This window comes from Gossypium arboreum, chromosome 2 (assembly GCF_025698485.1).
Source record: "Gossypium arboreum isolate Shixiya-1 chromosome 2, ASM2569848v2, whole genome shotgun sequence".
NCBI lineage: Eukaryota > Viridiplantae > Streptophyta > Magnoliopsida > Malvales > Malvaceae > Gossypium > Gossypium arboreum.
Genome location: NC_069071.1, coordinates 11,666,949 through 11,694,574, shown reverse-complemented (window position 1 = coordinate 11,694,574; position 27,626 = coordinate 11,666,949). Strand labels below are relative to the sequence as shown.

General features: G+C 36.5%; 2 non-coding genes across 2 annotated transcripts; one reads left to right on the top strand and one right to left on the bottom strand.

The window, feature by feature from the left end:
- The first annotated feature begins 8,992 nt into the window (after nt 1–8,992).
- Nucleotides 8,993–9,099, top strand: LOC128289503 (small nucleolar RNA R71). The gene has a single exon (XR_008279151.1). It is a non-coding gene; the product is annotated as a small nucleolar RNA R71 (small nucleolar RNA).
- Nucleotides 9,100–15,376: 6,277 nt separating this feature from the next.
- LOC128289716 (small nucleolar RNA R71) lies at nt 15,377–15,483 on the bottom strand. The gene has a single exon (XR_008279360.1). It is a non-coding gene; the product is annotated as a small nucleolar RNA R71 (small nucleolar RNA).
- Between the last annotated feature and the right edge of the window lie 12,143 nt (nt 15,484–27,626).

The window sequence follows — 27,626 nt, the reverse complement described above, 5'->3', positions numbered from 1 at the left end:
TCTTACATGCATGTCGCATGCAACAACAATCTCAAGCATCGCAACACTTAAAACCGAACAGCTTAGGAAGAAATATAAAATATTTGCAAAGAACTGACCGAAAATTCCTCCAAGATGGAAATCACCTATTTGATTTGCTCCATTGTATTTCTCTATTATTGCTTCCTCTTCTTCTTCTAGTTATAACAATTGCAAAAGAAAGAAAACATGAACACTCCTTCTTCTTCTCAAGTCATGGTAATTGTAACAAAAATGAGAATGGATGAACAACAAGGATTTTTCTTTTTCTTCCTCAACTCACGGCAATGGGGGGACATTCACCATTCTCTTCTTTTTTTTTTATTTCTTTACTACTAGCTTTCTATTTTATTGTTTCCTACATACATCACTAGCCTAACATGTTGGAAACATGTTTCCCTTGCCCATCACTCTTGTCATGGCCGGCCATTAGCTAATATCAAAGGGGAATTTGACATGCAAGTCCACCCCTTTGATTACATGCACTAATAGGCCACTTACATTTGCCTAGCACATTTCTAAGTTTTCTCACATAAGTCCTAATCACAAAAATTCATCTACAATTAAGCAAAATCCAAACATGAAATTTTCACACATTCATATTCACATATTCTAGACAATAAATATTACGTTCCAACATTTCGGTGACTCGGTTTAGCAGTCTCGAAACCACTTCCCGAATAGGGTCAATTTTGGGCTGTCACATAAGTATTCATTGCACGCATAGCAAATAATGATTTTTGACTCAAAGCATCAGCAACAACATTTGCCTTACCCGGATGATAATCTATCACAAGTTCTTAGTCTTTTAGTAGTTCTAACCATCTTCTCTACCACAGATTCAAATCTTTCTGAGTCATCAGATATATTAAACTCTTATGATTAGAATATACATGACATTTCTCACCGAACAGAGAGTGGAGCCATATCTTTAGAGCAAACACAATTGCGACTAACTCAAGATCGTGTGTCGGGTAGTTCTTTTCATGTGGCTTCAATTGTCTTGAAGCATAAGCAATGACATTGCCTTCTTACATTAAAACACATCCCATACCGATCAATGAAGAATCACTATAGATCACAAATTCTTTACCCAATTTGGGTTGCACCAATACCAGAGCTTCAGTCAACAAAGTTTTTAACTGATCAAAGCTTTTCTGACACTTTTCAGACCATTCAAACTTAACATCTTTCTGAAGTAGTTTTGTCAACGGAGTCGCAATATCGAAAAGCCTTTTACAAATCGTCTATAATAACTGGCAAGTCCCAGAAAATTGTAGACTTCAAAGACATTCCTCAGAGGCTTTCACTCCAAAATAGCTGAAATTTTGCTCGGATCAACTCGGATACCAGATGCTGACATAATATAACCTAGAAAACCAACATCTTATAACCAGAATTCTCATTTATTAAACTTCGCATACAACTATTTATCTCGCAGAAGATGTAGCACTAATCTCAAATGCTCAGCATGTTCGGATTCATCACGTGAATAAATCAATATGTCATCAATGAATACAACTACAAATTGATCTAGATACGGTTTGAAAATTCTATTCATCAAATCCATAAAGACAGCAACTGCGTTAGTCAATCCGAAAGGTATAACTAAGAATTCATAGTGTCTGTACCTCATTTGGAAAGTAGTTTTCAGAATCTCTAAGTCTTTTACTCACAACTGATAATAGCCCGATCTCAAATCTATTTTCAAAAACACAATAGCTCCTTTCAACTGATTAAACAAGTCATCAATTCGGGGCAGATGATACTTATTCTTTATTTTCACTTTGTTCAATTGACGATAATCGATACACATTCTCATCTACCATCTTTCTTTTTCACAAATAAAATTGGAGCACCCCAAGGTGAGAAACTTGGTCTAGCAAACCCTCTATCGGTCAATTCTTGCAACTGAGACTTTAATTCTTTTAATTTGGTTGGAGCCATTTTATACGGAGCTATCAAAATTAGAGTAGTACCAGGTACCAATTCAATGCCAAATTCAACTTCTCTAATCGGAGGTAGACCCGAAAGTTCTTTAAGAAACATATTAGGAAACTCACATACAACATGCATTGATTCAACTTTCTTTTTTGACATTTTCGAATCAATTACATAAGCAAAGTAGGCTCGACAATCCTTTCTCAAAATACTCAAAGCTTTCATCGAAGATATCACAGCAGGCAATCCATTCAAATCACTAGATTCAATTCGGACTATTTCATCATTCTTGCATCTCGAATCAATAGTTTTCTGCTTGTAATTCACAACAGCATCATGCAAAGTTAATCAATCCAAACCTAGAATTATGTCAAATTCATCAAAAGGTAACAGCATCAGATCAGCCGGAAAACAAGTGTCTTGAAACATTAATAAACAATTCTTGCAGACTTTATCAACCAAAACACATCTTCCTAGGGGGTTCGAAACTCTAATTACAAATTCAGTAGACTCTACAGGCAAAGTCTTACTGTTCACTAAGTTCATGCATAAATATGAATGTGTTGATCCAGGATCTACCAAAACAATAGTATCATAAAGAGTAAATGTACCCGTAATCACGTCTGACGATAAAGCTTCCTTACGAGCTCGGATAGCATAGGCTCTAGCAGGTGCACGAGCCTCGGATCTAACAGCTATTTGTTTTGTTCTCCTCTGACTACCACTCACATTTCTCGTATTTTTGAGAGGTCTATCACGAGATGCATTGCCACTTGTTCTCAAATTTTGTACAATTTCTTGCACAACAGATTCATGGCAATCACGGATAAAATGGTCAATGATCCACATCTAAAATAAGCCCGATCATATAGTCTACAATTACCGGGATGTCTTTTACCACAATACTTGCACTCAGGGCGATCAGATTTAGGATTTCTAACACTGGCAACAGATGTAGCTAGAGCTTTGAAGTTCGATTGCGATCTAGCACGATCTCTATTTGAATGTCCCACATTAGCCTTTGTACGGCTATTATCATCTCTGAACTTCTTTGATGCAAACTGAAATGATTTGCCCGATGATCTTTTTCACACTTCCCTAGCTTCAGAACCAGCTTTTCTTTTCTCTTTCCCAAGATCTTCAGCTTTACATGCTCGTTTAACAAGTATAGCAAATTCTTTAATTTCAAGAATCCCAACTAACAAACGGATATCCTCGTTCAAACCATCTTCAAATCTCTTACACATTATTGCCTCAGTAGATACACATTCACGAGCATACTAACTCAATCTTACAAATTCCTTCTTGTATTCTGTGACAGACATACGACCTTGTTTAAGCTCGAGAAACTCTTTACGTTTTTGGTCAATAAATCTCTGACTGATGCATTTCTTTCGAAATTCAGCTAGGAAGAAATCCCAAGTGACTCGCTCACTCGGAACCACATATATTAGAGTATTCCACCAGTGGTACGTCGTGTCCCTCATAAGTGAAACAACATATTTTATGCATTCCTCGAGATTTAATGACAATTCATCAAATACTCGTATTGTGTTCTCTAACCAGAACTCGACCCTTTCAGTGTCATCATTTGTTGTAGCTCAAAACTCTTCGACCCCATACTTTCTAATCTTATCTACTAGAAGCTTACTTAACTGAATTAGATTCACTGATGGCATAGTAGGAGTTTGTGAAGGATTTACCAGGGGTGGAGGTTGTTGAACAGCCGAATTGGTTCTAATATATTGGCTAAACCAATCATTCATCATTTGATAGAAGGCTGATCGCGTGATTTCGTGATAGGTTTTAAATATTTATAATTACTCGTTCTTGAAACTAACTATTATCGCGATGTAGGCAAGTGTACCTATCGAACAGTAGTATAGTTTTAGCAAGATCGGATTGTCAAACCCAAAGGAACTAAAAGTACTAGTAATGACTATCTTTTTATTATCTAGCCTTAGAATAAAGAGTTTTTGTTTTAACTAACTAATTATCTAAACTAAGAACTCACAGAGAATGGAATTAGGAAATTGCTTTTGGGAAAATCGATTGAATGAAGACAACACCTAAGGAAAAATCCACCTAGACTATACTTGTTATTTTGGCTCCGAATAGGATGATTTATTCATTTAACTTGTTCCGTGGAGATCCCTAAGTTATGTTATTATCCATATTCAAGACTAATAACGTCTAATCCCTAGATTGAATAACTGAGACTTTTCTCTAATTAACACTTTAGGGTTACATTAACTCGATCTATGGATCCCCTTATTAGGTTTCACCCTAATCTGGCAAAATCTTATCACCCTATGTCTAGGCGCGCAATCAACTCCGCTTAATTATGACAAATGTACACTTAAACAGGGTCTATTCCTCCTCTGAATAAAAGCTTATCTTGAATCAGTATCCTGGGATATCAAAATAAGGATTAAGAACACATAATTAAGAACAAGTTAAATATTTATCATACGATTCAAAAAATAATAACAAGATTCATCTTAGGTTTCATTCCCCTTAGGTATTTAGGGATTTAGTTCATAACTAAATAAGAAAACGTCTTAGAATAATAAAGAATACAAAACATAAAGAAAACCCAAAACTCCTGAAGGGAAATTGAGGAGAGATCTTTAGTCTTGATGATGAATCCGGCTTCTGAGATGGATTAATCGGCTTTCTTGGGGTAATGCCCCTTATTCTTTGTGTCTATTTCTTCCTCCTCTAGGGTGTATTTATAGGCTTTGGAATGCCTAAAAGCCCTCAAAATTAGCCATTTTCAAATTGGACTCAACTTGGGATCGGCAGTGACACATCCGTGTGACATGCCGTGTACGATTACTTCAGGTCGTGGTTGAGCCTGCCAAATTAACACAGCCGTATGAAGAGGTCTAGGCCATGTTGATTTCATACTTTGGCCCATTTTCTCCGTTTTTGGCCCATTTCTCATTCTTTTTGCTCTCCTATGCTCTCCTAGGTATAAAACATGAAATTAAAGCATTAGGAGCATCGAATTTACCAATTCTAATGGGAAATCATCCATAAAATGCGTTAAACATGGGGTAAAAATATGTATAAAATACAGTTTATCAAATACCCCCACACTTAAGCATTTGCTTGTCCTCAAGCAAAATTCTCAACTCATAATCAAAATAAATTCTTCTCAACTTGTAATTCCTATCGATAATATCTCAAATTAATCCATAGGGAATCATATATTGAGAATTCAACTAAAAGAACATAAAAGTTTCAAACATTCGTAGTTGAGCATTTTATCCCGAAAACATAGGTGTCTCCCCTCATCTAAGTAATTATCTTCGATTCAGAATATCACAGAGTTTCACATCCTTACTAAAGAATCACTCAAATCACTCGAGGTGGTTAAGGATAATAAATGAAGCACTCAATAGTCAATAATGAAAGGTCATTACCATAGGCTTGCATGAGAATCAAATCTCCACCACTATAATTTAAGATGATACATCAATCAAAAGGTCTTTAGAGTGTTGTAATAAGGCTTGGTTAGGGGGTGTGGTCATAAGCTAAAAGAAAGGGTTAGAATCGAGATTGAATTGAAAAATTGCCCAACTAGAAAAAAAGTTAATCATCACTTGCGTACAATAGAGCTTCTTTTCAGAATATGGAATTACTAATGTGTATACATAATTTTTTTTTTAAGAACAAGTTAAATAACATAGACTAACTATTAAGAATAAGACATAGCTAAGCAATTTGTTCAACTCAAATCTCGACAAAAATAGGGATTAATTTAGGGGATTTCAACAATAATGGGTTAAGGGTTAATATCAAGGGAAATACAAGAAATGGCTTGTTAGGTTCAAGGGGGTTCACTAAGGGTTAATCGTGGAGGTAGGCTTTTCATGGCATGAGTGGGTTAATCCTAAGTGCCTTAATTATTTTGACATATCAAATCAAATGGTGTGGTCTCGACATGGATAATCAAGCAAGTTCTAGAATAACAGTTCAATACTAACGTACTCCAAGCAATAAAAAAAATTGAGCATGAAAGAATCAATAGATACTCAAAAGGCTAAAAAATCTCACAAAAATTATGGCTTTTTATGTTTAAAACTTGTGAATTCCAACTCAAAGTAATACCTAAAATTTGGGGAAACAACCAAAGATTTTAAATTCTTAAAAATCAACTTATCATGCTTGATTCTCTAATGTCTTGAAGTTTAAACAATCAATGCATAAATGCCTATGTTTTAATTCAAGATATATCAACAAAAATCATAAATCAATCAAAATTTATCCTAAATATTATATGAGAGCTTTTCAAGAGAATAAGGTAGTCATTCAGTGATTTTTCTGATAATGAAATAAATATCCTGTATTAAGAATGGATGATATTCTTGTATTGGCGAGATTGAGTATTGGAAATAAATCTGGATGTCAAGCATGATTCTGAATGATAAAAAGAGAGTGAAGGGAATAATCTTGATAGTAGTCACAAAGATAAGCCGTGTTTAAAAGGAAAATAAATAAATCTTAAAAACTTAATGAAAGAAAAATAAAATAAAAGAATTATTCTAATTTCTCAAATGGCACAGCCGGTGCACACACCCATGTGTATAGGCCGTGTGGTTATCTGATCATGTTACACGACCGTGTGTGATGTGATTCGCTTCTCCCACAGTCGTATAGCTCTGCACATGCCCGTGTTATTTTGATAGTGTTGTCCACGGGTGCTAGACACGGGCGTGTCGAACGCTCGTGTTCATTTGGCATATTTGACCATGGCCATGTCGCACGGCCGTGGTGTTTTATCGCAGCCCGTGTTTGGGGAAATCATTTTACCCCTTTTTCACACGGTTGTATCGCACAGTCGTGTTTCCATTCGTGTTGGTCACAGGGCCTTAAGCACAGTCGTGAGAGCTGCCATGTGGAGTTGGGAACCTGTGCTTCAAATACTCTGTTAGTGACCTAAATGTTTAAAACTTAAAATTTAAATAATTACAAACCGTTAGTACTTGGGTTGCCTCCCGAGAAGCGCTTATTTATAGTCTAAGCTCTACTTACCTCTCCGTTGAATGATCATGGTGGTTTGAGGAGTTTATACTCCTTATTCCTGTTATCAATCTCATCAAAATAAGGTTTTAAACGTGTGTTGTTTACCTTAAAGGTGCCAAACTTGGGATGACTCACCTCGACCGTACCGAATGGGAAAATACTGAGTACCGTAAGAGGAATTTCTTCATTCGATGTGGTAGTGACAATGTGGGGATCTATGGCATCTAAGAAGACGCTATCTCTAACCTTAAGTTGATTTGGAGAGATATTGAGTTCGTTCTGTCGTAGATTTGATTTTTCGGGTGTTCTCGATTTATGCATCCGCCATTCATCTAACTCCTTGATTTGTAGTCTTTGATCTTCATGAACAGGTCCACTACTATTGCTCGAGAATGGCTTATGTACTTCTTTCAGACTTATCTCCTGCAAAGTGGGTTGTATCATATAGTTAGTTTTAATAGAATGGTTTAGATGATCACCTTCAATTTCTGACATGTTGCCAGAATTGCGAGCTTGAATGGTGATTGTTTCGTCTCCTACGCGAAGCGTAAGCTCACCTATTCCAACATCAATAATTGTTTTAGCAGTTGCTAAAAAGGGCCTTCCTAGAATTAAAGGAGTGTTGCTATCCTCCTCTATGTCTAAAACAATGAAGTCAACGGGAAATATAAATTTATCAATTTTAACTAGCACATCTTCAATAATACCCCTAGGAAATATTATAGTTTTATCTGTTAATTGAATGCTCATCCTAGTCTGTTTAGGTTTCCCGAGACCTAATTGTTTAAACATTTTGTAGGGCATGATGTTGATACTAGCCCCTAAATCAGCTAATGCATTATTAACATCTAAACTACCAATTAAGCAAGGAATCGTAAAACTCCTTGGATGTTTTAGTTTGTTTGGTAGCTTATTTTGCAGAATAGCCGAGCATACTGCGTTTAGCTCCACATGCGACGACTCATCCAACTTTCGCTTATTTACTGAAAGCTCCATTAAAAATTTCATTACGTTTGGCATCTGCGACAGGGCTTCAATAAATGGTAAGTTAATGTGTAATTTTTTTAAGAGTTTAAGGAATTTACCAAATTGTTCATCTGAGCGGTCTTTCCTTGCCGCGTTGGGGTATGGCACATGAGGTTTATATTTGACGTTCACCGATTTGTTTGTATTGTGATCTACCTCACCTTGACCTTTGCTTACCATAGTTTCTTGCCTCAGTTCTGGCTCAGGCTCAACAAATCCTTCTGCATCTTGAATATTAATTGCGTTGAGTTTTTCCCTTGGGTTGGGTTCAGTATTAGTTGGCAAGCTACCTTGTGGTCGTTCGGAGATTAGTTTGGAAAGCTGGCCTATTTGAGCTTCGAGCCCTTGGATCGATGCTTGTTGATTTTTAAGTGCTGTCTCGATGTTCTAAAAACAGGTTTCTGACATTGATATAAACTTTGAGAGTATCTCTTCAAGGTTCAGCTTCTTTTCCTGTTGGTAGGGTGGTTGTTGAAAACCCGGAGGATGTTGTGGTCTTTGATTTCCTTGACCGCCCCACGAGAAATTGGAGTGGTTCCTCCAACCTGCAATGTAATTGTTACTATATGGATTGTTTTGAGGTTAAGGATTATTACCCATGTAATTTAATTGCTCGTTATCCATGTTGTGGCCAAAAGGTTGGTATTCCAAATGGTTTGGTCCACCTCCACTTGCGTCGCACTGCATTACTGGGTAAACCTATGAAAAACTAAGAAAACCATCAATCTTTTTATTTAGAAGTTCTACCTGGTTTAACAGCATAGTAACCGAATCGACGTTACAAACGCCTGCTGTTTTAGTTGGCTTAGTCCTCATGACTTGCCACTGATAGTTTTTCAGTGACATCTCCTCTATAAACTCATAGGCATCTTCAGGTGTTTTATTGTTGATGGTTCTGCCAGCAGCTGCATCAACCATTTGTCGAGTCGAAGGATTCAGGCCATTATAGAATGTTTGAACCTGAAGCCAAAGTGGTAACCCATGGTGAGGGCACCTTCTCAGTAAGTCTTTGTATCTCTCCCATGCATCGTAAAGTGTTTCTAAGTCCATCTGCACAAATGAAGAGATATTGTTACGTAATTTAGCCATTTTAGCTGGCGGAGAGTATTTGAGTAAAAATTTTTGGGTTATTTGTTACCAAGTAGTAATTGACCTTCGTGGTAATGAGTTCAACCACTTTTTAGCTTTATTCCTCAATGAAAATGGAAGCAACCGAAGATGTATGGCATCATCAGAAACACCATTGATTTTAAATGTATCGCAAAATTCTAGAAAGTTTGCTAAGTGAGCGTTGAGATCTTCATCCTGCAAACCGTCAAACTGAACAAACTATTGTATCATTTGAATTGTGTTGGGTTTCAGTTCAAAAGTATTTGCAGCTACAGCAGGTCTAACAATGCTAGATTCAGTTCCTGTTAAAGAAGGTTTAGCATAATCATACATAGTGCATGGAGTAGGATTTTGATTAGCCGCAATTGCAGGAGGTAGCTGATTGTCTTGGTTTTCAGCCATCTCTTCAGTTGGGGTTTGAGTACCGCCTTCTTGCTCGTTCTTTGTGTATCTTAAGCTTCACCTTATTTCTCTTTGGTTTTTGCGTACTGTGCAATCGATTTCTTCGTCAAAAAGTAGTGGTCCTGACGGGTTTCTTCTAGTCATAAACTATAAAAGCCTGCCAAGTGAAATAAAGAGTAAATTAATAAATAATAATAATAAATTAAATTGCAAGAAAAATAAATGGCTAAAGTAATAAAAATTGAGTGTTCCTAATATCTTACTTCCCCGGAAATGGCGCCAAACTTGGTCGCGCGATTTCGTGATAGGTTTTTAATGTTTATAATTACTCGTTCTTGAAACTGACTATTATCGCGATGTAGGCAAGTGTACCTATCGAACAGTAGTATAGTTTTAGCAAGACCGGATTGTCGAACCCAAAGGAACTAAAAGTACTACTAATGACTGTCTTTTTATTACCTAGCCTAAGAATAAAGAGGTTTTTGTTTTAACTAACTAATTATCTAAACTAAGAACTCACAGAGAATAGAATTGGGAAATTGCTTTTGGGAAATTCGATTGAATGAAGGCAATACCTAAAGAAAAATCCACCTAGACTGTACTTGTTATTCTGGCTCTGAATCGGATGATTTATTCATTTAACTTGTTCCCTAGAGATCCCTAAGTTATGTTATTATCCCTATTCAAGACTAATAATGTCTAATCCCTAGATTAAATAGCCGAGACTTTTCTCTAATTAACACTCTAGGTGTAATAGCCCAAAATTGGGTCTAGTTGGAACAGAGGTTTCGGGACCAAAAAATCTAAGATAGAAATAATTATTTTATGATTATTTTGAGGTCTATGATATGATTGCATGATTGTGTGAAAATTTTGTGAAGAAATTCTATGCATAAAGTGCTCAATTTGAAGTCAGGGACTAAATTGAATAAGTTGCAAAACTTGCATTCTAGAAGTTTCTAGTATGAAATTTCTTTGAAATATTAATTAGGAGGTCTTAAATATAAATTTGACCAATTTCTAAGTGATGGACAAAAATTGGACATGGATGGAATTTTTGAAAGTTTAGTAAGGAAGGGTATTTTGGTCATTTGGTAATTAAAAGAAATAGAAAGGGAAAATAAAGCCAAAATTGACTCATCTTTCTCATGGAGGCTGAAATTAGCATGGGGGAAGCCATGGCTAGGGTTTTCAAGCTTTCCAAGCTCAATAGTAAGTCTGTTCTAACCCGTTTTCAAGTTCTTTACGTTTTGGAATCCTTTAATTTGTTTAAGCTTATTCTAGCAATAATTTAAGCTAGGGTTCATATTTGGAAAAATACCCATAGGTGAAATGTGTTTATTTTACTGTTTTATGATATAATATGAGGTTTTAAATTATGTTAGACAACTTGTGCTACTCGGTTTTGAGTGAAAACGAGTAAAAGGGCTTAATCAGTAAAATACCTAATAGTCATAAGTATATGTTAGAGTGAGAATTTGATGTTTCCATAGGAGGGAAAAGTGATCATCATGTCATAAAACATAAGAATAAGGGATGAAGTTTAATTCCCGAGCCTAGGGGCAAAAGCGTAAATATGCAAAACTTTAGTGGCAAAATTGTAATATTTCCAAAGTTTGAGTTAAGGATTTTTTTGAATAGTACATTAATTAAATAAGTAAAATATGATATTTTAGATCCCGGAAAATGAGATTTGAACCTAGAATGAGAGAAAAATCGAAAGTTGGGAAAGTTGGTAAAATAGCCGTTTTAGTATCAAGGTAAGTTCATATGTATAATAAGCATTAATTTATGCATGTTTCAATGTAAAATTGATATATTTATTATAATTTTCGAGGTGTTGAAAGTATGTAAGTTGGTATGATAATAATACATCAATAATCTTTGTAATTTATATTTGAAAGTTAAATTTAGTGAATTAATTGAATTATGTTAAATTAAATGATTATGGTGCCAAGTTTATGAATTGATTTAAAAATATGTCTATGGTACATGAAGTGCATTGAATTATTATACATAAATGTGATTTCTATGATTATGGATATTATGGTAAATTGTAAGTTCATATGATTTTTAATAAGGCAATGTGTAATTTAATGTTATTGCCTTGATATTAAATGAGATGTAAGTTTATATGTAAGTAATACATCAATATTACTTGTATTATGATATTTTATAATAATATTGGAAATATGTTTGTGGATAATTACTTGATTGGTGAAATTGTTGGAAAAGAGAAAGAAATCCCGGTTAAACCTTCGAAAAGATTGGATGATACAGATGGTATGTAGCTAGGTCACATGTATGGTGCTGAGTGCACATCATGTGTACAAGAGAGCTACAAGAAATTATGATGTAGCTACGTCGCATGGGTGATACTATGTGTACACCATGTAGACAAGAGAGCTACGGGATATATGTAGCTAGGTCGCATGCGTGGTTCCAGGTAAAGGACACCATGTAGACAAGAGAGCTATGAGATAAATTGGCTAGGTCACATGGGTGGTACTGAGTGTTCACCATGTGTACAAGAGAGCCGAACTATATGATGGGTGGAGCTATGTGCTGAAACCACCAAGTATCGAGGATTGATCCAAAGTGTTCAACGGGAGACTCTCTATGTATTGCTTTGTGAGTTTTGTGATGAATAAGTGCAGGAACTTTGTTATGTGAATGATGTGTTCATTAAGTGACCAAGATGTGGTAAGGTTATAAACAAGTAAGTTATACATGAGGATGATTTTATGGTGACCTTGTGATGATGGGCCTATACTTGTGATGTATGAAATGTGGTGAAAATGATTTGTGATATGTATGTTAAAATGAGGTTAATACAAAGAAAGTGTGAAAGAGTGAATTAGCAATAAAACTGTTTTGGACAGTAGCAGTGACATGATTTTGAAAAATCACCAAAAATAGTAGAAATTGAATCAGAGACTTAATGAGATATAAAATTAAAGCTTAATGAGTCTATTTTTATATAAAAGAAAAATAACAAGAAAATGAGTTCTATATTTTGAGATATTTATGTTTTTGTGAGACTGGTTCAGAATGATTATGTGATCCCCTGTTCTGACTTTGGAAAATCACAAAACTTTGGATAAAAATAATTAGAAGCTTAAACTTATATTTTTAAAATCCATAATGAGTATATTTTCAAGATAAATCAACAAGAACATTATCCGAGTTCTGTACTGTGAGATAATTAATTTTTAGTGAAGAGAGGTTAGAACTGTCAGAATGTGAAACAGGGGAAATTTTAATGAATAAACTCTACTAATTGGCTAAACCAAAAATTATGAAGATTTTATGATGGAAATATATGTGAGTCTAGTTTCAGGAGAAATTTACGGATCTTAATATGGAGCTCTGTAGCTTGAATTATAAATAAGTAAGTGACTATGACTCGTGTGGACAGTTTGATGTGAGCATTTATTAGTAAATTGTGAAATCATACTTACAAGAATGCTATATACAGTAAGGATGTGGAATGGAGAGGTGGAGGAGGAAAATAAAGATATGTGGAATACATGGAAACTATGGTATATGAAATATTGATATAATGAAATAAATGATATGTGTTTATAAGAAAGCAGAAAGAGAATGATATGTATCATGACATGTATATATATATATGACTAGTCTCAATGTAATGCTTGTTGGGTATGGAGTTGAATTGAAATGTTTCGAGCAAACATGTTATTTTATGATCTGAATTGTGGTATTTTATAAAGATATGATTTAGTTTTAAATATGAATACTTGATGATTAAGTGAAGATATTTGGTAAGATGATAATCTTGATATAAATGTATAAGTGGTACTATAATAAATAAGGTAAAATGAGTATGAGATACACATGTATAATGACATACAAATGTTATGTTTGTGGTTTAATTGAGAATATTTAATCATTAAATGAATACCATGTTATATGCTTTTGATTTTGTATAAGTGTGTAAGAGATTAAGGTTGACCAAAGCTTGGAAAATAGTCTAGGTATATTCCACACAGGCAGAGACACGACCATGTGTCTCAGCCGTGTATGGAACACGACTTTGGGACACGGGCGTGTAGAGCCTTAAAGCATGAAATTTCTAAGATTTTTGTAAGTTCTCGGTTTAGTCCCGAACCATTTCTAAAGTATGTTTTGGGCTTCGTAGACTCAAAAAAGGGACTATGTGTAAGTGAATGAACATTTTGAAAAATATAATGAAATAATGTTTGTATGTTTGTCCGGTAACGCCTCGTACCTTATCCCGGCCTCGGGTACGGGTAAGGGGTATTACACTAGGGTTGCATTAACTCGATCTATGGATTCCCTTATTAGGTTTCACCCTAATCTGGCAAAATCTTGTCACCCTATGTCAGGTGCGCAATCAACTCCGCTTAATTATGATAAATGTACTCTTAAACAGGGTCTATTCCTCCTCTAAATAAGAGCTTATCTTGAATCAGTATCCTGGGATATAAAAACAAGAATTAAGAACATATAATTAAGAACAAGTTAAATATTTATCATACGATTCAGAAAATAATAACAAGATTCGTCTTAAGTTTCATTCCTCTTAGGTATTTAGGGGATTTAGTTCATAACTAAATATGAAAACATCTCAGAATAATAAAGAATACAAAACATAATGAAAACCCAAAACTCCTGAAGGGAAATTGAGGAGAGATCTTTAGTCTTGATGATGAATCCGACTTCTGAGATGGATCAATCAGCTTTCTTGGGGTAATTCCTTGCCCCCTATTCTTTGTGTCGGTTTCTTCCTCCTATAGGGTGTATTTATAGGCATTGGAATGCCTAAAAGCCCTCAAAATTAGCCTTTTCCAAATTGGACTCAACCTGGCTTCGGCAGGCACACGCCCGTGTGCGATTACTTCAGGCCGTACTCGAGCCTGCCAAATTGACACAACTGTGTGGTCTGCCCGTGTGAGGAGGTCCAGGCCGTGTTGATTTCGTACTTTGGCCCATTTTCTCTGTTTTTGGCCCGTTTCTCATTCCTTTCGCTCTCCTATGCTCTCTTAGGTATAAAACATGAAATTAAAGCATTAGGAGCATCGAATTCACCAATTCTAATGGGAAATCATCCATAAAATGCGTTAAACATGGGGTAAAAATATGTATAAGTTACGGTTTATGAAATACCCCCACACTTAAGCATTTGCTTGTCCTCAAGCAAAATTCTCAACTCATAATCAAAATAAATTCTTCTCAACTTATAATTTCTACTGGTAATATCTCAAATTAATACATAGGGAATCATATATTGAGAATTCTGTCAGGACCTTTGCTTTTTGATAGTGAGATCGAGAGCACAACTCACAAAAACCAATGAGAAATAAGGCGAAGCCTACAATACATAGAGGAAGAGCAAGAGGGAAATATTCACACTAATACCAATGAGATGGCTGAAAATCAGAATAATCCGCTACCTTCTGTGGTTGCTGCAAATCTAGTAGATCAGAATTTCGATCCTCGTACTATGTATGATTATGCTAAACCTAATTTAACAGGAATTGAATCGAGTATCATTAGGCCTACTGTTGTTGCAAATAATTTTGAACTGAAACCTAGCACGATTCAAATGATACAACAGTTTATTCAGTTTGATGGTTTGCAAGACGAGGATCCAAACACGCATTTAGCAAATTTTTTGGAATTCTGTGACACCTTTAAGATCAATGGCATTTCTGACGATCCCATTCGCCTTCGGTTCTTTCCCTTTTCATTGAGAAATAGGGCTAAACAGTGGTCGAATTCGTTACCACGAGGGTCAATCACTACTTGGGAACAAGTGACCGAAAAATTTTTGGTTAAATATTTTTTGCCAGATAAAATGGCTAAATTGAGGAATGACATCTCTTCTTTTGTTCAGATGGATCTAGAAACTCTTTATGATGCATGGCAGAGATACAAGGACTTATTAAGAAGGCGACCTCACCATGGATTACCTCTATGGCTACAGGTTCAGATTTTTACAACAGTGTGAAACCCTCAACAAGGCAACTAATCGATGCAGCTGCCAGTGGAACTTTAAACAAAAAATCACCTGAAGAGGCTTACGAATTTATTGAAGAGATGTTACTGAATAACTATCAGTGGCAAGTCATGAGAATGAAGTCATCAAAAGTAGCTGGTGTTTTCAACCTTGAAGTGGTCACTATGCTATCTAACCAGGTAGAACTTTTAAATAAAAAAATTGATGGTTTTTGTGGTTCTACTAAGGTACATCCAGTGATGAGGTGTGATTCAAATGGAGGAGGAGTGTATTGCACAGAGTATCCATTTTCAACTCTAGCACCGAGGAAAAACAAGTCCACTATATGGGTAATAATTCTAGATCTCAAAATAACCCATGTAGTAACACTCATAATGTAGGTTGGAGGAACCATCCCAATTTCTCGTGGGGTGGTCAAGGAAATCAAAGGCCACAACATCCTCCAGGTTTTCAACAACTACCTTACCAATAAGAGAAGAAATCAAACCTTGAAGAGATGCTCACAAAATTCATCTTGGTGTTAGAAACTCGTTTTCAGAATACTGAAACAACGCTTAAGAATCAGCAAGCATCAATTCAAGGGCTCGAAACTCAAATAAGACAGCTCGCTAAGTTAATTTTTGAGCGACGACAAGGTAGCATGCCCAGTAACACAGAAACTAACCCAAAAGATTAACTTCACGCGATCACGGTTCGAGATGAAGAAGGGTTAGCTGAATCTGTAGCGGAATCGAGACGAGAAACTATGGTAAGCAATGGTGAAGTTGAGGTAAGCCAAAATAAGCTTAATTCGGTCAATAAGGAATATAAACTTTGTGTTTCATACCCTAATGCAACAAGGAAAGATCACACAAATGAAAAATTCGATAAATTCCTTAAACTTTTGAAAAAATTACATATTAACTTACCGTTTATTAAAGCTCTTTTGCATATGCCCAATTCCATAAAGTTTTTAAAAGAGCTTTTGCAAACAAGCGGAAGCTAGATTACTTGTCGCACGTGGAGCTCAATGCAGTTTGCTTAGCCATTTTGCAGAATAAGCTACCAAACAAGTTGAAAGATCCAGGAAGTTTTACGATTCCCTGTTTAATTGGTAGCTTAAATGTTAACAATGATTTGGCTAATTTAGGGGCGAGCATTAATGTCATGCCCTATAAAATGTTTAAACAATTAGGTCTTGGGAAACCCAAACAATCTAGGATGAGCATTCAATTGGCAGATAAAACAATTAGATTTTCTAGGGGTATTATTGAAGACGTGCTTGTCAAAATTGATAAATTTATATTCCTAGTTGACTTTGTTGTTCTAGACATGAATGAGGATAGTGACGTTCCTTTAATTTTAGGAAGGCCCTATTTAGCAACTGCTAGAACTATCATAGATGTTGGCACAGGTGAATTGATACTTCGTGTGGGTGATGACACGATTAAACTTCAAGCTCGTGATTCTGTTAAAATATCTAGTAATCGAGATGATTGTTTAAGTTTTGTTAATTTAAGTAATGTTGCAACTCAAACTTCTTTGCAGGAGTCCCTTAGGAAGAACGTGACGGAGTCCCATCCTAATCCATACCACAAAAATGGAGCCACTCATGAAGAATAAAGCCTTCAGATAAATGAACTAGACGAATGGCGAATACATGTCAAGGAGAAACCAAAAGCACACGATGAATTAAAGCGACACCATGATGAGCTTAGGGATGAAACAAAGCAATTTAAGGTTGGGGATAAAGTATTGTTAGATGAAAAATACCCCTGAATTGCTACTTCAGAGCTTAATGCAAACGGAGTGACTCCTTTCACGGAACTGAATCTTTTCCCATACGGTACAGTCGAGGTAAATCATTCTCAATTCGGCACTTTTAAGGTAAATAATACTCGACTTAGACTTTATGTGGATAATAAAATCGATAGTAAGAAAAATGAGTCTCGACTCTGTGATCCGCCATGACCATACGAATGAGAGGTAAGTCGAGCTTAGACTCTAAATAAGTGCTTCTCGGGAGGCAGCTCGAGCACTAACACCACTAACAAGTTTATTTTAGCTATTTTTCATGTTTTTTATGTAGGAACAGTGACTCACACGGCCTAGACACACGGGCGTGCAACACGGCCTTGTGAACCACACAGCTTGGACACACGGGCGTGTCCTAGACCATGTGAAAATTGGAGCCAAAATTTTCAATTTTCAGACAAGTTAGAGAGTTACCAGGGGAAGGCACACGACCGTGTGTTCGGACACACGGGCGTGTGGGATACCACACGGGCGTGGGAGAAGCGAACAACAAAGAACAAAATCATGGAACACAACCATGTGAACCACACGGCCTAGACACACAGGCGTGTCCCCAGGGCGTGTGATGAATGGCACTTAAATTTTCATAATAAACACGGGCTAAACTCGAGCCACACAGGCATGTGACACGACCGTGTGGCCTAATACGGGGCCTTAACAAGACCGTGCCTCTATTTTAACCCCCCAACCCCTAATTTTTTCCCCTTTCTTTTCTTTGTCTTCTTCTTTCTTACACCTCTACCATTGTCCTTTTTCTACCCTACTCCGGCCACCATCGACCACAGTCGGTCGTCCCCTCTTCACCTCCCTCGCCTTAAAGATATTTTCCCCCACACTCACGCCTCACGCCTCACGCACACATATCACCTTCCCCCATCCGACCAACCCTCTCCCACTCCTCCTTGACCGTTGGCCAACTCCCACCATCCCCTCCACCATAACAATCGGAATAGACAAATACATGAGGCAAGAAAACTGCCGTTCTCGCTTCAAAAAAGCAAAAGGGTCCCGGCGCAACCTTCTCGATTGCCTCGACCAAAACTTGTCATCCTCTGCTTCGATTCTCATCAAGCCCACCTGAAGACCTGTTCCAGCTCTTGCGTGTACGACCGCTAGGTTTGGGCCGATGTATTGACTGGGCTACATTGGAGCAGGTCAGACTAGTTGATGAGGTCCGTGTTTTCATTGCTACGGCACCATGGGACCATTCTTTGATATCGTCTAGCCCACATATATGGAGCTTACTTTAGAGTTTTGCTTGACGTTCCACCTTCAGTGAGTGATGTCATCACATACCATCACATTCTGACTTGGTAGCTTAGTGTAAGATATGAGTGTCCCTGAGTTTGGCACAGCTTTAGGCATCTACACTGACGAGTTTAAAGGTTTCGATAACTTTCTTCACCTCCACCGTCATATACATCACTCACCTTCGTGCTGTTGGACAGATCTCATAGCTAGTCAGATCTGTTATGATGCAAGTCGCTTAAAGTCGACTTCTCTTCCTTCAGCAGTGCGCTACATCCATGCTATCTTGGCTCATACCTTGACTGGGAGGAGAGAGAGCATCAGCGTCATTAGCACCACTGATGCTTACTTCTTACGGAGTATGGCGACTAGTCATGTCTTTGACTTGTCATATTTTATAGCCCTCGCTTTTCGTCACCAGACAGACTGCCATAGGGGGTCCCCATTTGCCTTGGCCCTTACGTGACTCACCTCGCTCAACACTTCGACCTCTTCGACACTCTAGAGATGTCAGTGACACTTACACTAGTAGGCCAGATGTCTCCTCAAGGAATTTCTAATATGACCCACATGAAGATGGTTGAGCGACAGTGTGGATTCGACCTCCCTTAGTACAGACTCGTTCACTCTGATGACCAGGATAAGCCAAAAGACATTGCTGATGATGCCCCTCCCTTTCATGAGGTCCCACCTCCACCACCATCACAGGGTCACCGCCTCACTGCTACCACTTTAACAGATATATCCGAGCGACTCACTCACATTGAGTAGCAGTGTTTTGAGTGGTTCGACAGCATAGATGCAACTCTTCGACAGATTTGCCACCACCTCCACATCTCTCCTTCGGCACCGTCGACCCATGGAGCATCCAATGATGAGGACCTTTGAGTTCTTTTATTTAATTATTATTATTTTCATTTAAATTTGATTTTGATTTTTATCTATTTTTGAAGACTTATGTTTTATATTTTGAACTATATTTATCTTTATGGTTTTTCTCGAGTAACCCCTTGATTCTCTTCCACAGTTGTGTTTAATTTTTTTACTAGTAACTCAGAATCATGCATTTCATTAGCACTATCTACAATTCTAGCTTTCGTTATTCCAAGGATTTCTTCCAAAAATTCAGGGCAGCTTCGCTTCTCTCCCTCTCTTATGATATTATGCTTATATTACTATTATCTATCTTTGTACATTGAGGACAATGTACATCTTAAGTGTGGGGAGGTTATTTATGTGATTATCAGAAAATCCCTGAATTTTTCTTATTCTCAAATAATTTTCTCATATCATTATTAGAGTGAATTCTAATTAATTTATGATTTTTATTGGTATGTGTTGAATTAAATCATAGGTAACTGTGTATTAATTGTTAAAACTTTAAGACATTAGAGGATTAAGCATTATAAGTTGACTTTTGGGACTTAAAATTTCTAGGTTGTTTCCCTAAATTGAGGTATTATCTTGAAGTTTTGAGTTTACAGGATTGACATCAAACACCCAGAACATTCGTGAGATTTTGAGCCTTTTAGAGCATATATCTTTCTTGCTTACTGATTTTTTTATAAGTATGTCAACATTGATTTGCTATCTAGAGCTTGCATCGATAATACATGTTAAGACCATACCTTTGATTTGATATACTGAAATGACAAAGGCACTTAGGTTTTAACCCATTTACCCCATAAAAAGCCTACCCACATAACTGACCCCTAGTGAACCCCTTTGAGCCTTAACTATTATTTCTTGATTTTTCCCCTTAATATTAACCCACAATTTAACCCTTTTTGATTCGTTAACAATTTCTCCCTTTTCATTGACTCCTATTTATTGAGATTTGATTTGATTAGTTACCTAATTATGATCGTTCATTCTAGTTGTTGAATTATCTCTTATTATGTACTTTCCATTATTGTTCTTATTCTTAAACGTATATTTATATTCATTCAATCACATATTTGTCTAAAAAGCTTGGATAAGTTAAAGTTATTATATTAAGAAAAAGCTCACATCATTGGTTTTGGATAGTTCAAATTCTGGCACTTTTTTGTAATTCAGCAATTAGCTTCATTTTTCTAAGTTTGGTAATTTATTAAATTAATCACGATTCTAACCCTCTTTTTCAGCCTTTATTTACACCTTTAACCCAAGCCCCATTACAACCCGGTTAAAGACCTTTTGATTTGTGTATCATATCATTATAGTGGTGGAGATTTGATTTTCATGCAAGCCTATGGTAATAACTTTTCATGTTTGACTATTGAGTGCTTAATTATTGAAACTTAAACACTTCGAGTGATTTAAGTGAATCTTTAGTGAGGATGTCAACCCTTGTCGATTTGGAATTAAAGGTAATTACTTAGATAAAGGGGGATACCTATGATTTTACGATTGAAATGCTCAATTTAGATTATTTAAAACTTTAATGTTCTTATAGTTAAAGCTATTAATGTATGATTACTTGTGGATTATTTCGAACACTATTGATGAGAATTATAAGTTGAAAAGAATTTATTTTAATTGTGAGTTGAGGATTTTGCTTGAGGACAAACAAATGCTTAAGTGTGGGGATATTTGATAAACCATAATATATATATATATTTTTACCCCATGCTTGGCATATTTATGAATGATTTTTCCTTGGTTTAAGTGAATTTGATGCTCATAATCCTTTAATTTCATGTTTTATACTCAGGAGAGCTTAGGATAGCAAAAAGTACAAAACGTGCCAAAAACGGACAAAATGGGCCTAAATTAGTGTTTCACATGGCCTAGGCACATCCACAGGGTGATCCACAGGGTAGACTACATGCCCGTGTGTCATGGCCATGTCGACATTAAACCAAGTCAGAATTACACACGGCCTGAGCACCTTTACACGGGTGTGGCACACAGCCGTGTCCCTGTCGAGCCCAAGTCTAATTCTACTTAGAAAAGGCTAATTTTGAGGGTTTTGAGGCATTCTAAAGTCTATATAAACACCCTAGAAGAGGATTGAATGGGACACGCAGAGTAGAACACAGAAAACACTCAATGTCAGCCATCGAAATCATCCTGGAAGCAGGATCTCCTTCAAGACTAAAGATCTCCATTCAATTTCTACCAAAGTTTTTGGGTTTCTTTATGTTTTGTTGTTTTCCCAATTTTGAGATGTTTCCCTCTATTGTTATGAACTAAATTCCCTAAATACCTAAGGGAGATGAAACCTAAGATGAATCTTTTTACTATTTAAATTATATGATAAATACTTGTTCTTATTCTTAATTGTGAGTTCTAATTCTTGCTTTAATATTCCAGGATATTAATTTAGGTTTTTGATGTACTTATTCAGTGGATAAAAATTCCCTGTTTAAGAGTAGATCATTCATAATTAAGCAGAGTTGCATGCAATCCTAGAGATAGGACAACATAAATCTGCCAGATTAGAGTCAAATCTAATAAGGGAATCCATAGATCGAGTTAATGCGACAATAGGGGTTTTAATTAGAAAGAGATTTCGATTAATCAACCTAGAGTCATTTGTTTTTAGTCTCAAAAGAGATATTAACATAAATCAGGGATTCCTTCAGATTAAGTCAAGTGAATAAATCGTCTAATTCAGAGCTAATAAGTGCAGTCTAGGTGAATTCTTCCTTGGGTATTGTCTTCTCCATCGGTTTTCCAAAAGTATTTTCCAACTTTAATCTCTGTCGCAATCTTAGTTAATTAGCTAATTAGTTTTAGATTAAAAATTCACATAATTGTTAGGCTAGATAATAAAAAGATAGTAATTGCTAGTATTTTTAGTCCTCATGGATACGATATTTTCAATCTCACCATAACTATACTACTGTTCGATAGGTGCGCTTGCCTTAGTTGAATTTTTAGTTAGTTTTACGACCATCACCTGTATGCCAGGCTGTGTGAAATTTTGGGAGGTTACTGACTTGGCCACACGGCCGACCACACACCCGTGAGCCAGCCCGTGTGTTACACACGACCAATAAATACACCCGTATGTCTAGGACGTGTCAAAACTAGAGGGTATACTAGCTTTAATTCGTAGGGTACCCCAAGGGACACACGGCCATGTAACGTGACCGTGTGTCACACAAGGCTGAGACACACGCTCGTGTCTCTGCCCATGTGGACAAAAATAGGCCATTTGAATAGCCAACTGGCCACCCCAATTGGGTCAAACCTACAATTAATGAAACATCCACATTTGCATACCAATTTCAGCCAATTTCAATACCAAAACATACATTATTCATGACTTAACATTATCAACAAATTCCAATCTCAATTCATCAATCAATTCATACCAAAACTTAAACTAAAATCATACCTAAACATATGTTCAATACATCATTCAATCTCATGTTCAGACATACCATTATTCAACATTTACCATTTCTTTTGACTAACCAAAGACATACCACAATTGCACATTAGCATCACATATCATATACCATTATCCAGCTATAACTTCAAACACAGACTAGCCATATCACATGGCTAAATATATACATCACAAATTGTAACGCCCCAGTTTTTGGGAATTCTGTGTATGTTGGCAAAAATTTAAAATTTCTGTGTTCTGTCTATTTGGTGTAGGTTTAATTATGTTAGTAGGCCTCTAGAAGGCCCAAGCTTAGGTTTAAACTCGGTAATTTTAGTTAATTCTAATTCCATAAGAAAAAAGGGGTTTTGGTTAATTGGGCTTTTAAGTATTAATCGGGTAAAATAAAACACAAGGAAACAGGTGGCAGAGTGGCATGTGATGCCACTAGGAAGGCTATAAAAGTGGCGTGTGAATGCTAGGGAGAACTAAGGTTCGAGTCACAATGACAGCATATTAAGGGAATTATTTTTATGATTAGAAAGGGGAAGTTTTGGAACTCAAGTAAAAGACTGTCTGGAGGAGTATGAGTTGCTCAGGAGATTGAGTAAGGAGGGGATAAGGGAGAGGATTTAGAAGCTGATTAGGGAGAGCAGTGTTGGCCAAACGGTGGACTATTGAGGAGCAAGAGTTGGCCGGCCAAGGGTTTTCTTTAGGGGGCAAGTTTCGGCTAGGTCAAATGCCAAGTATAAGTTCGGCATTAGGGGTAAGTTGTGCCGTTTCCTGACCATTCTTCCTTTTTCTTTTTTCTTCTTCTTTCTCTCTTTATCAACTTCTTTTCTTCTTCTTGTCTGCCGAATCTCTCTACCATTCTGCTCATCTTTATTTTTTTATCAGTTGTTTTTAAGCCTATAGTCAATTACCTCAAAAAGTCGAAATCCCAAAAGCCTGATTTCTTTTGTGTCGTTTTCTTCTAGTCAAAACCATATTATTTTCCCTCATCTTCTTGACCGATTCTCTAGTCCTCTAAACCCTAACTTTCTGTCGACAAAGCCACTACAAAATCCTCATCTTTTCTTCACTGTTACAAAAAGCCGAAAACGCATAGCCATAGGGACATAGCCAAATTTTAAGATCACTAAAGGCTCGACTTTTGTTATCATTTGAGGGGTTAGATCTGCATCAAAATCGAGTAGGAATTAAGTGGAATCATTGACTGATGGAACCGGTGGTAAGTTTTTGAACTTAATCTTTATTTCAGTTTTAGAAAAAGCCGAAACCCTAAAGGTTAGGGAGGCTGTCGATTTAGGCTTGTAGCTCTAAGGGTTGTTATAACTATTTTATTTTGATAATAGTGGGATCTAGAGGTTTTTGATCGAAGGCTTGGACAAGTGGACGACTGGATCTAGACATAATCGCTAATTTCGGCAAAGGTAGGATCGCTAGTGCCTAAGGTGCTTTTGGACGAATATGGTAAGGGGTTAATAGGTAGTTCGTTTTCGATAGTTAGATTACCGTGTTAGTAATCCAATTGTAGGTAGTTTGTGTGTGGATCTCGTCAGCATATCGTCGCAAATAGGTGTGTAACTGACACCCTCTTATAGACTAGATCGGCAAAAGCCGGAAAGCCGAAATGCCGAAAAGCTGGTATTTTGAGAACTTGCGAGTGTACGAATGCTCGTGAGATTAATAGTTTGATGTATGTGGTAAATTAAAGTGATAAGATTGCAAAGCACACGATTCCGTGCATTTTGATGTTTTTGGGCTTAATGGGCCAAAATCGAGATAGTGGGCCAACGGGCCCAATTCGGTAAGAAAACGCGGTAAGTGTTTCTGGTCGTATGTAAATGGCTATGCTATGCATGAAAACCTTAAGAATAGTGAAATTACTTGAATACCCCTATGTATGAAAATTACTGATATACCCCTAAGTGTAAAATTACCATTATACCCCTAGGGTTACTTTTGACCAAAAAGCATGATGATCTGATTCTGTATGATGTATGCCATGATTGCATATCTGTTGCATGGGGACATGAGTTATATTATGGAGGAAGCATCCTGGTGGCTACGCCACAATCATCTGATCTGGTGGCTCTGCCACATATATCTGTTCTGGTGGCTCTGCCACGATTATCTGTATCTGGTGACTCTGTCACATTATCTGTTTTGGTAGTCATGCTGCATATTTCTGTGGCGTGTAGTGGTTGGGTGGGTCGAGTAGTCTCCCCACATGGTGAAAGGTTGGTATGGGGGTGCATGTGGTTGGATATAGGCTGGGTTTTGCATAAACATGTAATATCTATTCCGTTCTGTTATGGGCCTATGGGCTTTTTTCTAAATTCTATTCTAGGCTAAGGCCAACTTATTCTGTTTTCTGTGGTTTGAATCGATATAGGCTATGGTTAGGTTAATTTAGACACTGAGTTTCCCCAAACTCACCCTTTTATTTTCATCCACGCAGGTAATCCCCAACCATAGTGGGCTTGGAGCTGTGAGGGATTCGGAGTGGCCACACGTTCTACAAGTTTGATTTTCTTCTGGTGAACTGGACATCCTTTTTATTTACGTTTAAGGTTTTGGGTTTTTTTTATGTAATAAGGCCGCTTAATTATTTTTTGATGGGTTTAATATGTTTTTTTAAGATAGGTATTACTTATATTTAACTGTTGAAATTGGATAGCTTTAAGGCGCGTTTTCAAAAATAGTAATTGATTTCAAAATAACACGACAACAAGCAAAGCTTCCGTAATGAAAATATTTTCCAAAATTAATCACTCTTCCTAAAAAGGACTCAATCAAATTGGTTTCCTAGAAATATACATGACGTTAAGGTGTGGCAATGGCAGTGTGCATGTCTAGGATTGGATCCAAAGGGAGCTTGGTACTTAAGTAGTCCGATGGACTCACCTCCTCTTTCCCGGTTTCCTACCTGGTGCACAGCTTCTATTCACTTTAACCTACAATGAAATTATCTTTTAAACCACTAAGTAAGTTTTTTTGATCAACAATATGAAATGTTTTGAACGCTTCGATGTGGCATGTCGGATCTGGCCATAACGTCTGAGCCAGGTTTAGGGTGTTACACAAATCATAATCCAACCACTTCTAGCGTATACATGCCATACTTTAATATATACATTTTCAAAAGTACCAAAATAAGGTTCAATAGTGTGGTGACGATCCTCGACGATCCCCGAGCTCACAGTAGCTTCGATATCTATAAAACAATACAAACACACACAAAGTAAGCTTTCAAAAGCTTAGTAAGCCATATACAAATAAACATATCATTCACAGCAAATAAGCATCATCAAATCATTTATACTTCGTAGACAGATGCCAACACAAATCTCATATTCATATACTTACCTTTCATTCTCAAATAGGCTTTACAAAGCAAACATACCTGAATCAGATATAATTTCACAAAGTCATTCATTTTCTCGGAATGCCCCTTTGAACCATTCAAAATCGTAAGGATGCGCAGATAGATCGGAAAGCATATACAATGCCAACATCCCAGACGTAGTCTCATATGTAATCAAACATCGATGCCACTGTCCCAGACAGGATCTTACACGTAATTAGATACGATGCCAATGTCCCAAACATGGTCTTACACACAAAACAGAAGTCAATGCCAATGTCTCAGATGTGGTCTTACATGCAAAACAGATATCGAAAATCCTATGTCATGACATATGTATCCTAACTATTCCTAAGGTTCGTACAGGACTTTTCGGACGTCAAAACTTTGTCAATATGTTCTCAAATGGCACATATTTAGCTTGAACATTCATTTATCACAATTGAATATCATATGAATAATAAGAATTCAATTCAAACACGTTTATTGTATATTGACTTACCTCATACAGATTCGGATAAATGAAATCGGTTACTCGATGACTTTCGACTTTCCCCAATCTAACTCCATTTTCTTTAATTCTTGATATATATTAATTAAAATTTAACTTTTTTTAATCAGACATTCATTCAAAACAATCCTTAGACACATATTTAGCGCAATTTGTAAACTAGCCCTCACATTTTCACATTTTAACATTTTAGTCCCTAATTCACAAAATCACAAAATACACATAATTTTCATATACTCATGCTTGGCCGAATATTCATAGTTTTCATATACAAGTCCACATGTTTTATATATTTTTTAACTCAGATATGTGGTCCCAAAACCACTATTCTGACTAGGGTCTAAACCGGACTGTTACAATAGAGATGATCCTAAAACCTAAAAATATCGTTACACTGACCAATCAGACGAATTAATCGAAGCAATTTGCTAAACTAACAATTGAAACCGAAATTACGTCGAAACATTTCGACTCAAAAACACAAAATGAAACTAATGCTTACCCTCACACAAAAACAACAACACAAGACTTAAAACACTAGAGGGTCTTGATTCACAATCCCTTCGCCTAAGAAAGAGAACAAATTGAGCTCTTAAACAAAGAAATTGAACTAAACGGCAAAAAAACCCAGTTTTGACAAATAACGATAAAAAAGAACATTATCAAAAAATTGTAACAAAACTTATGCTATTAACTCTTCAATCGCACAAAAACAACACAATTTCCTTGACAAATTAGTAGCAAGATCAATAGAGGAAGAAAAGTAAAATAGCAGAAAAGAAAAAAAAATGGTGGGAAATCATGACTCAACCTTAAGTAAACATAGACCATCATATTAAGTAATCTAAAA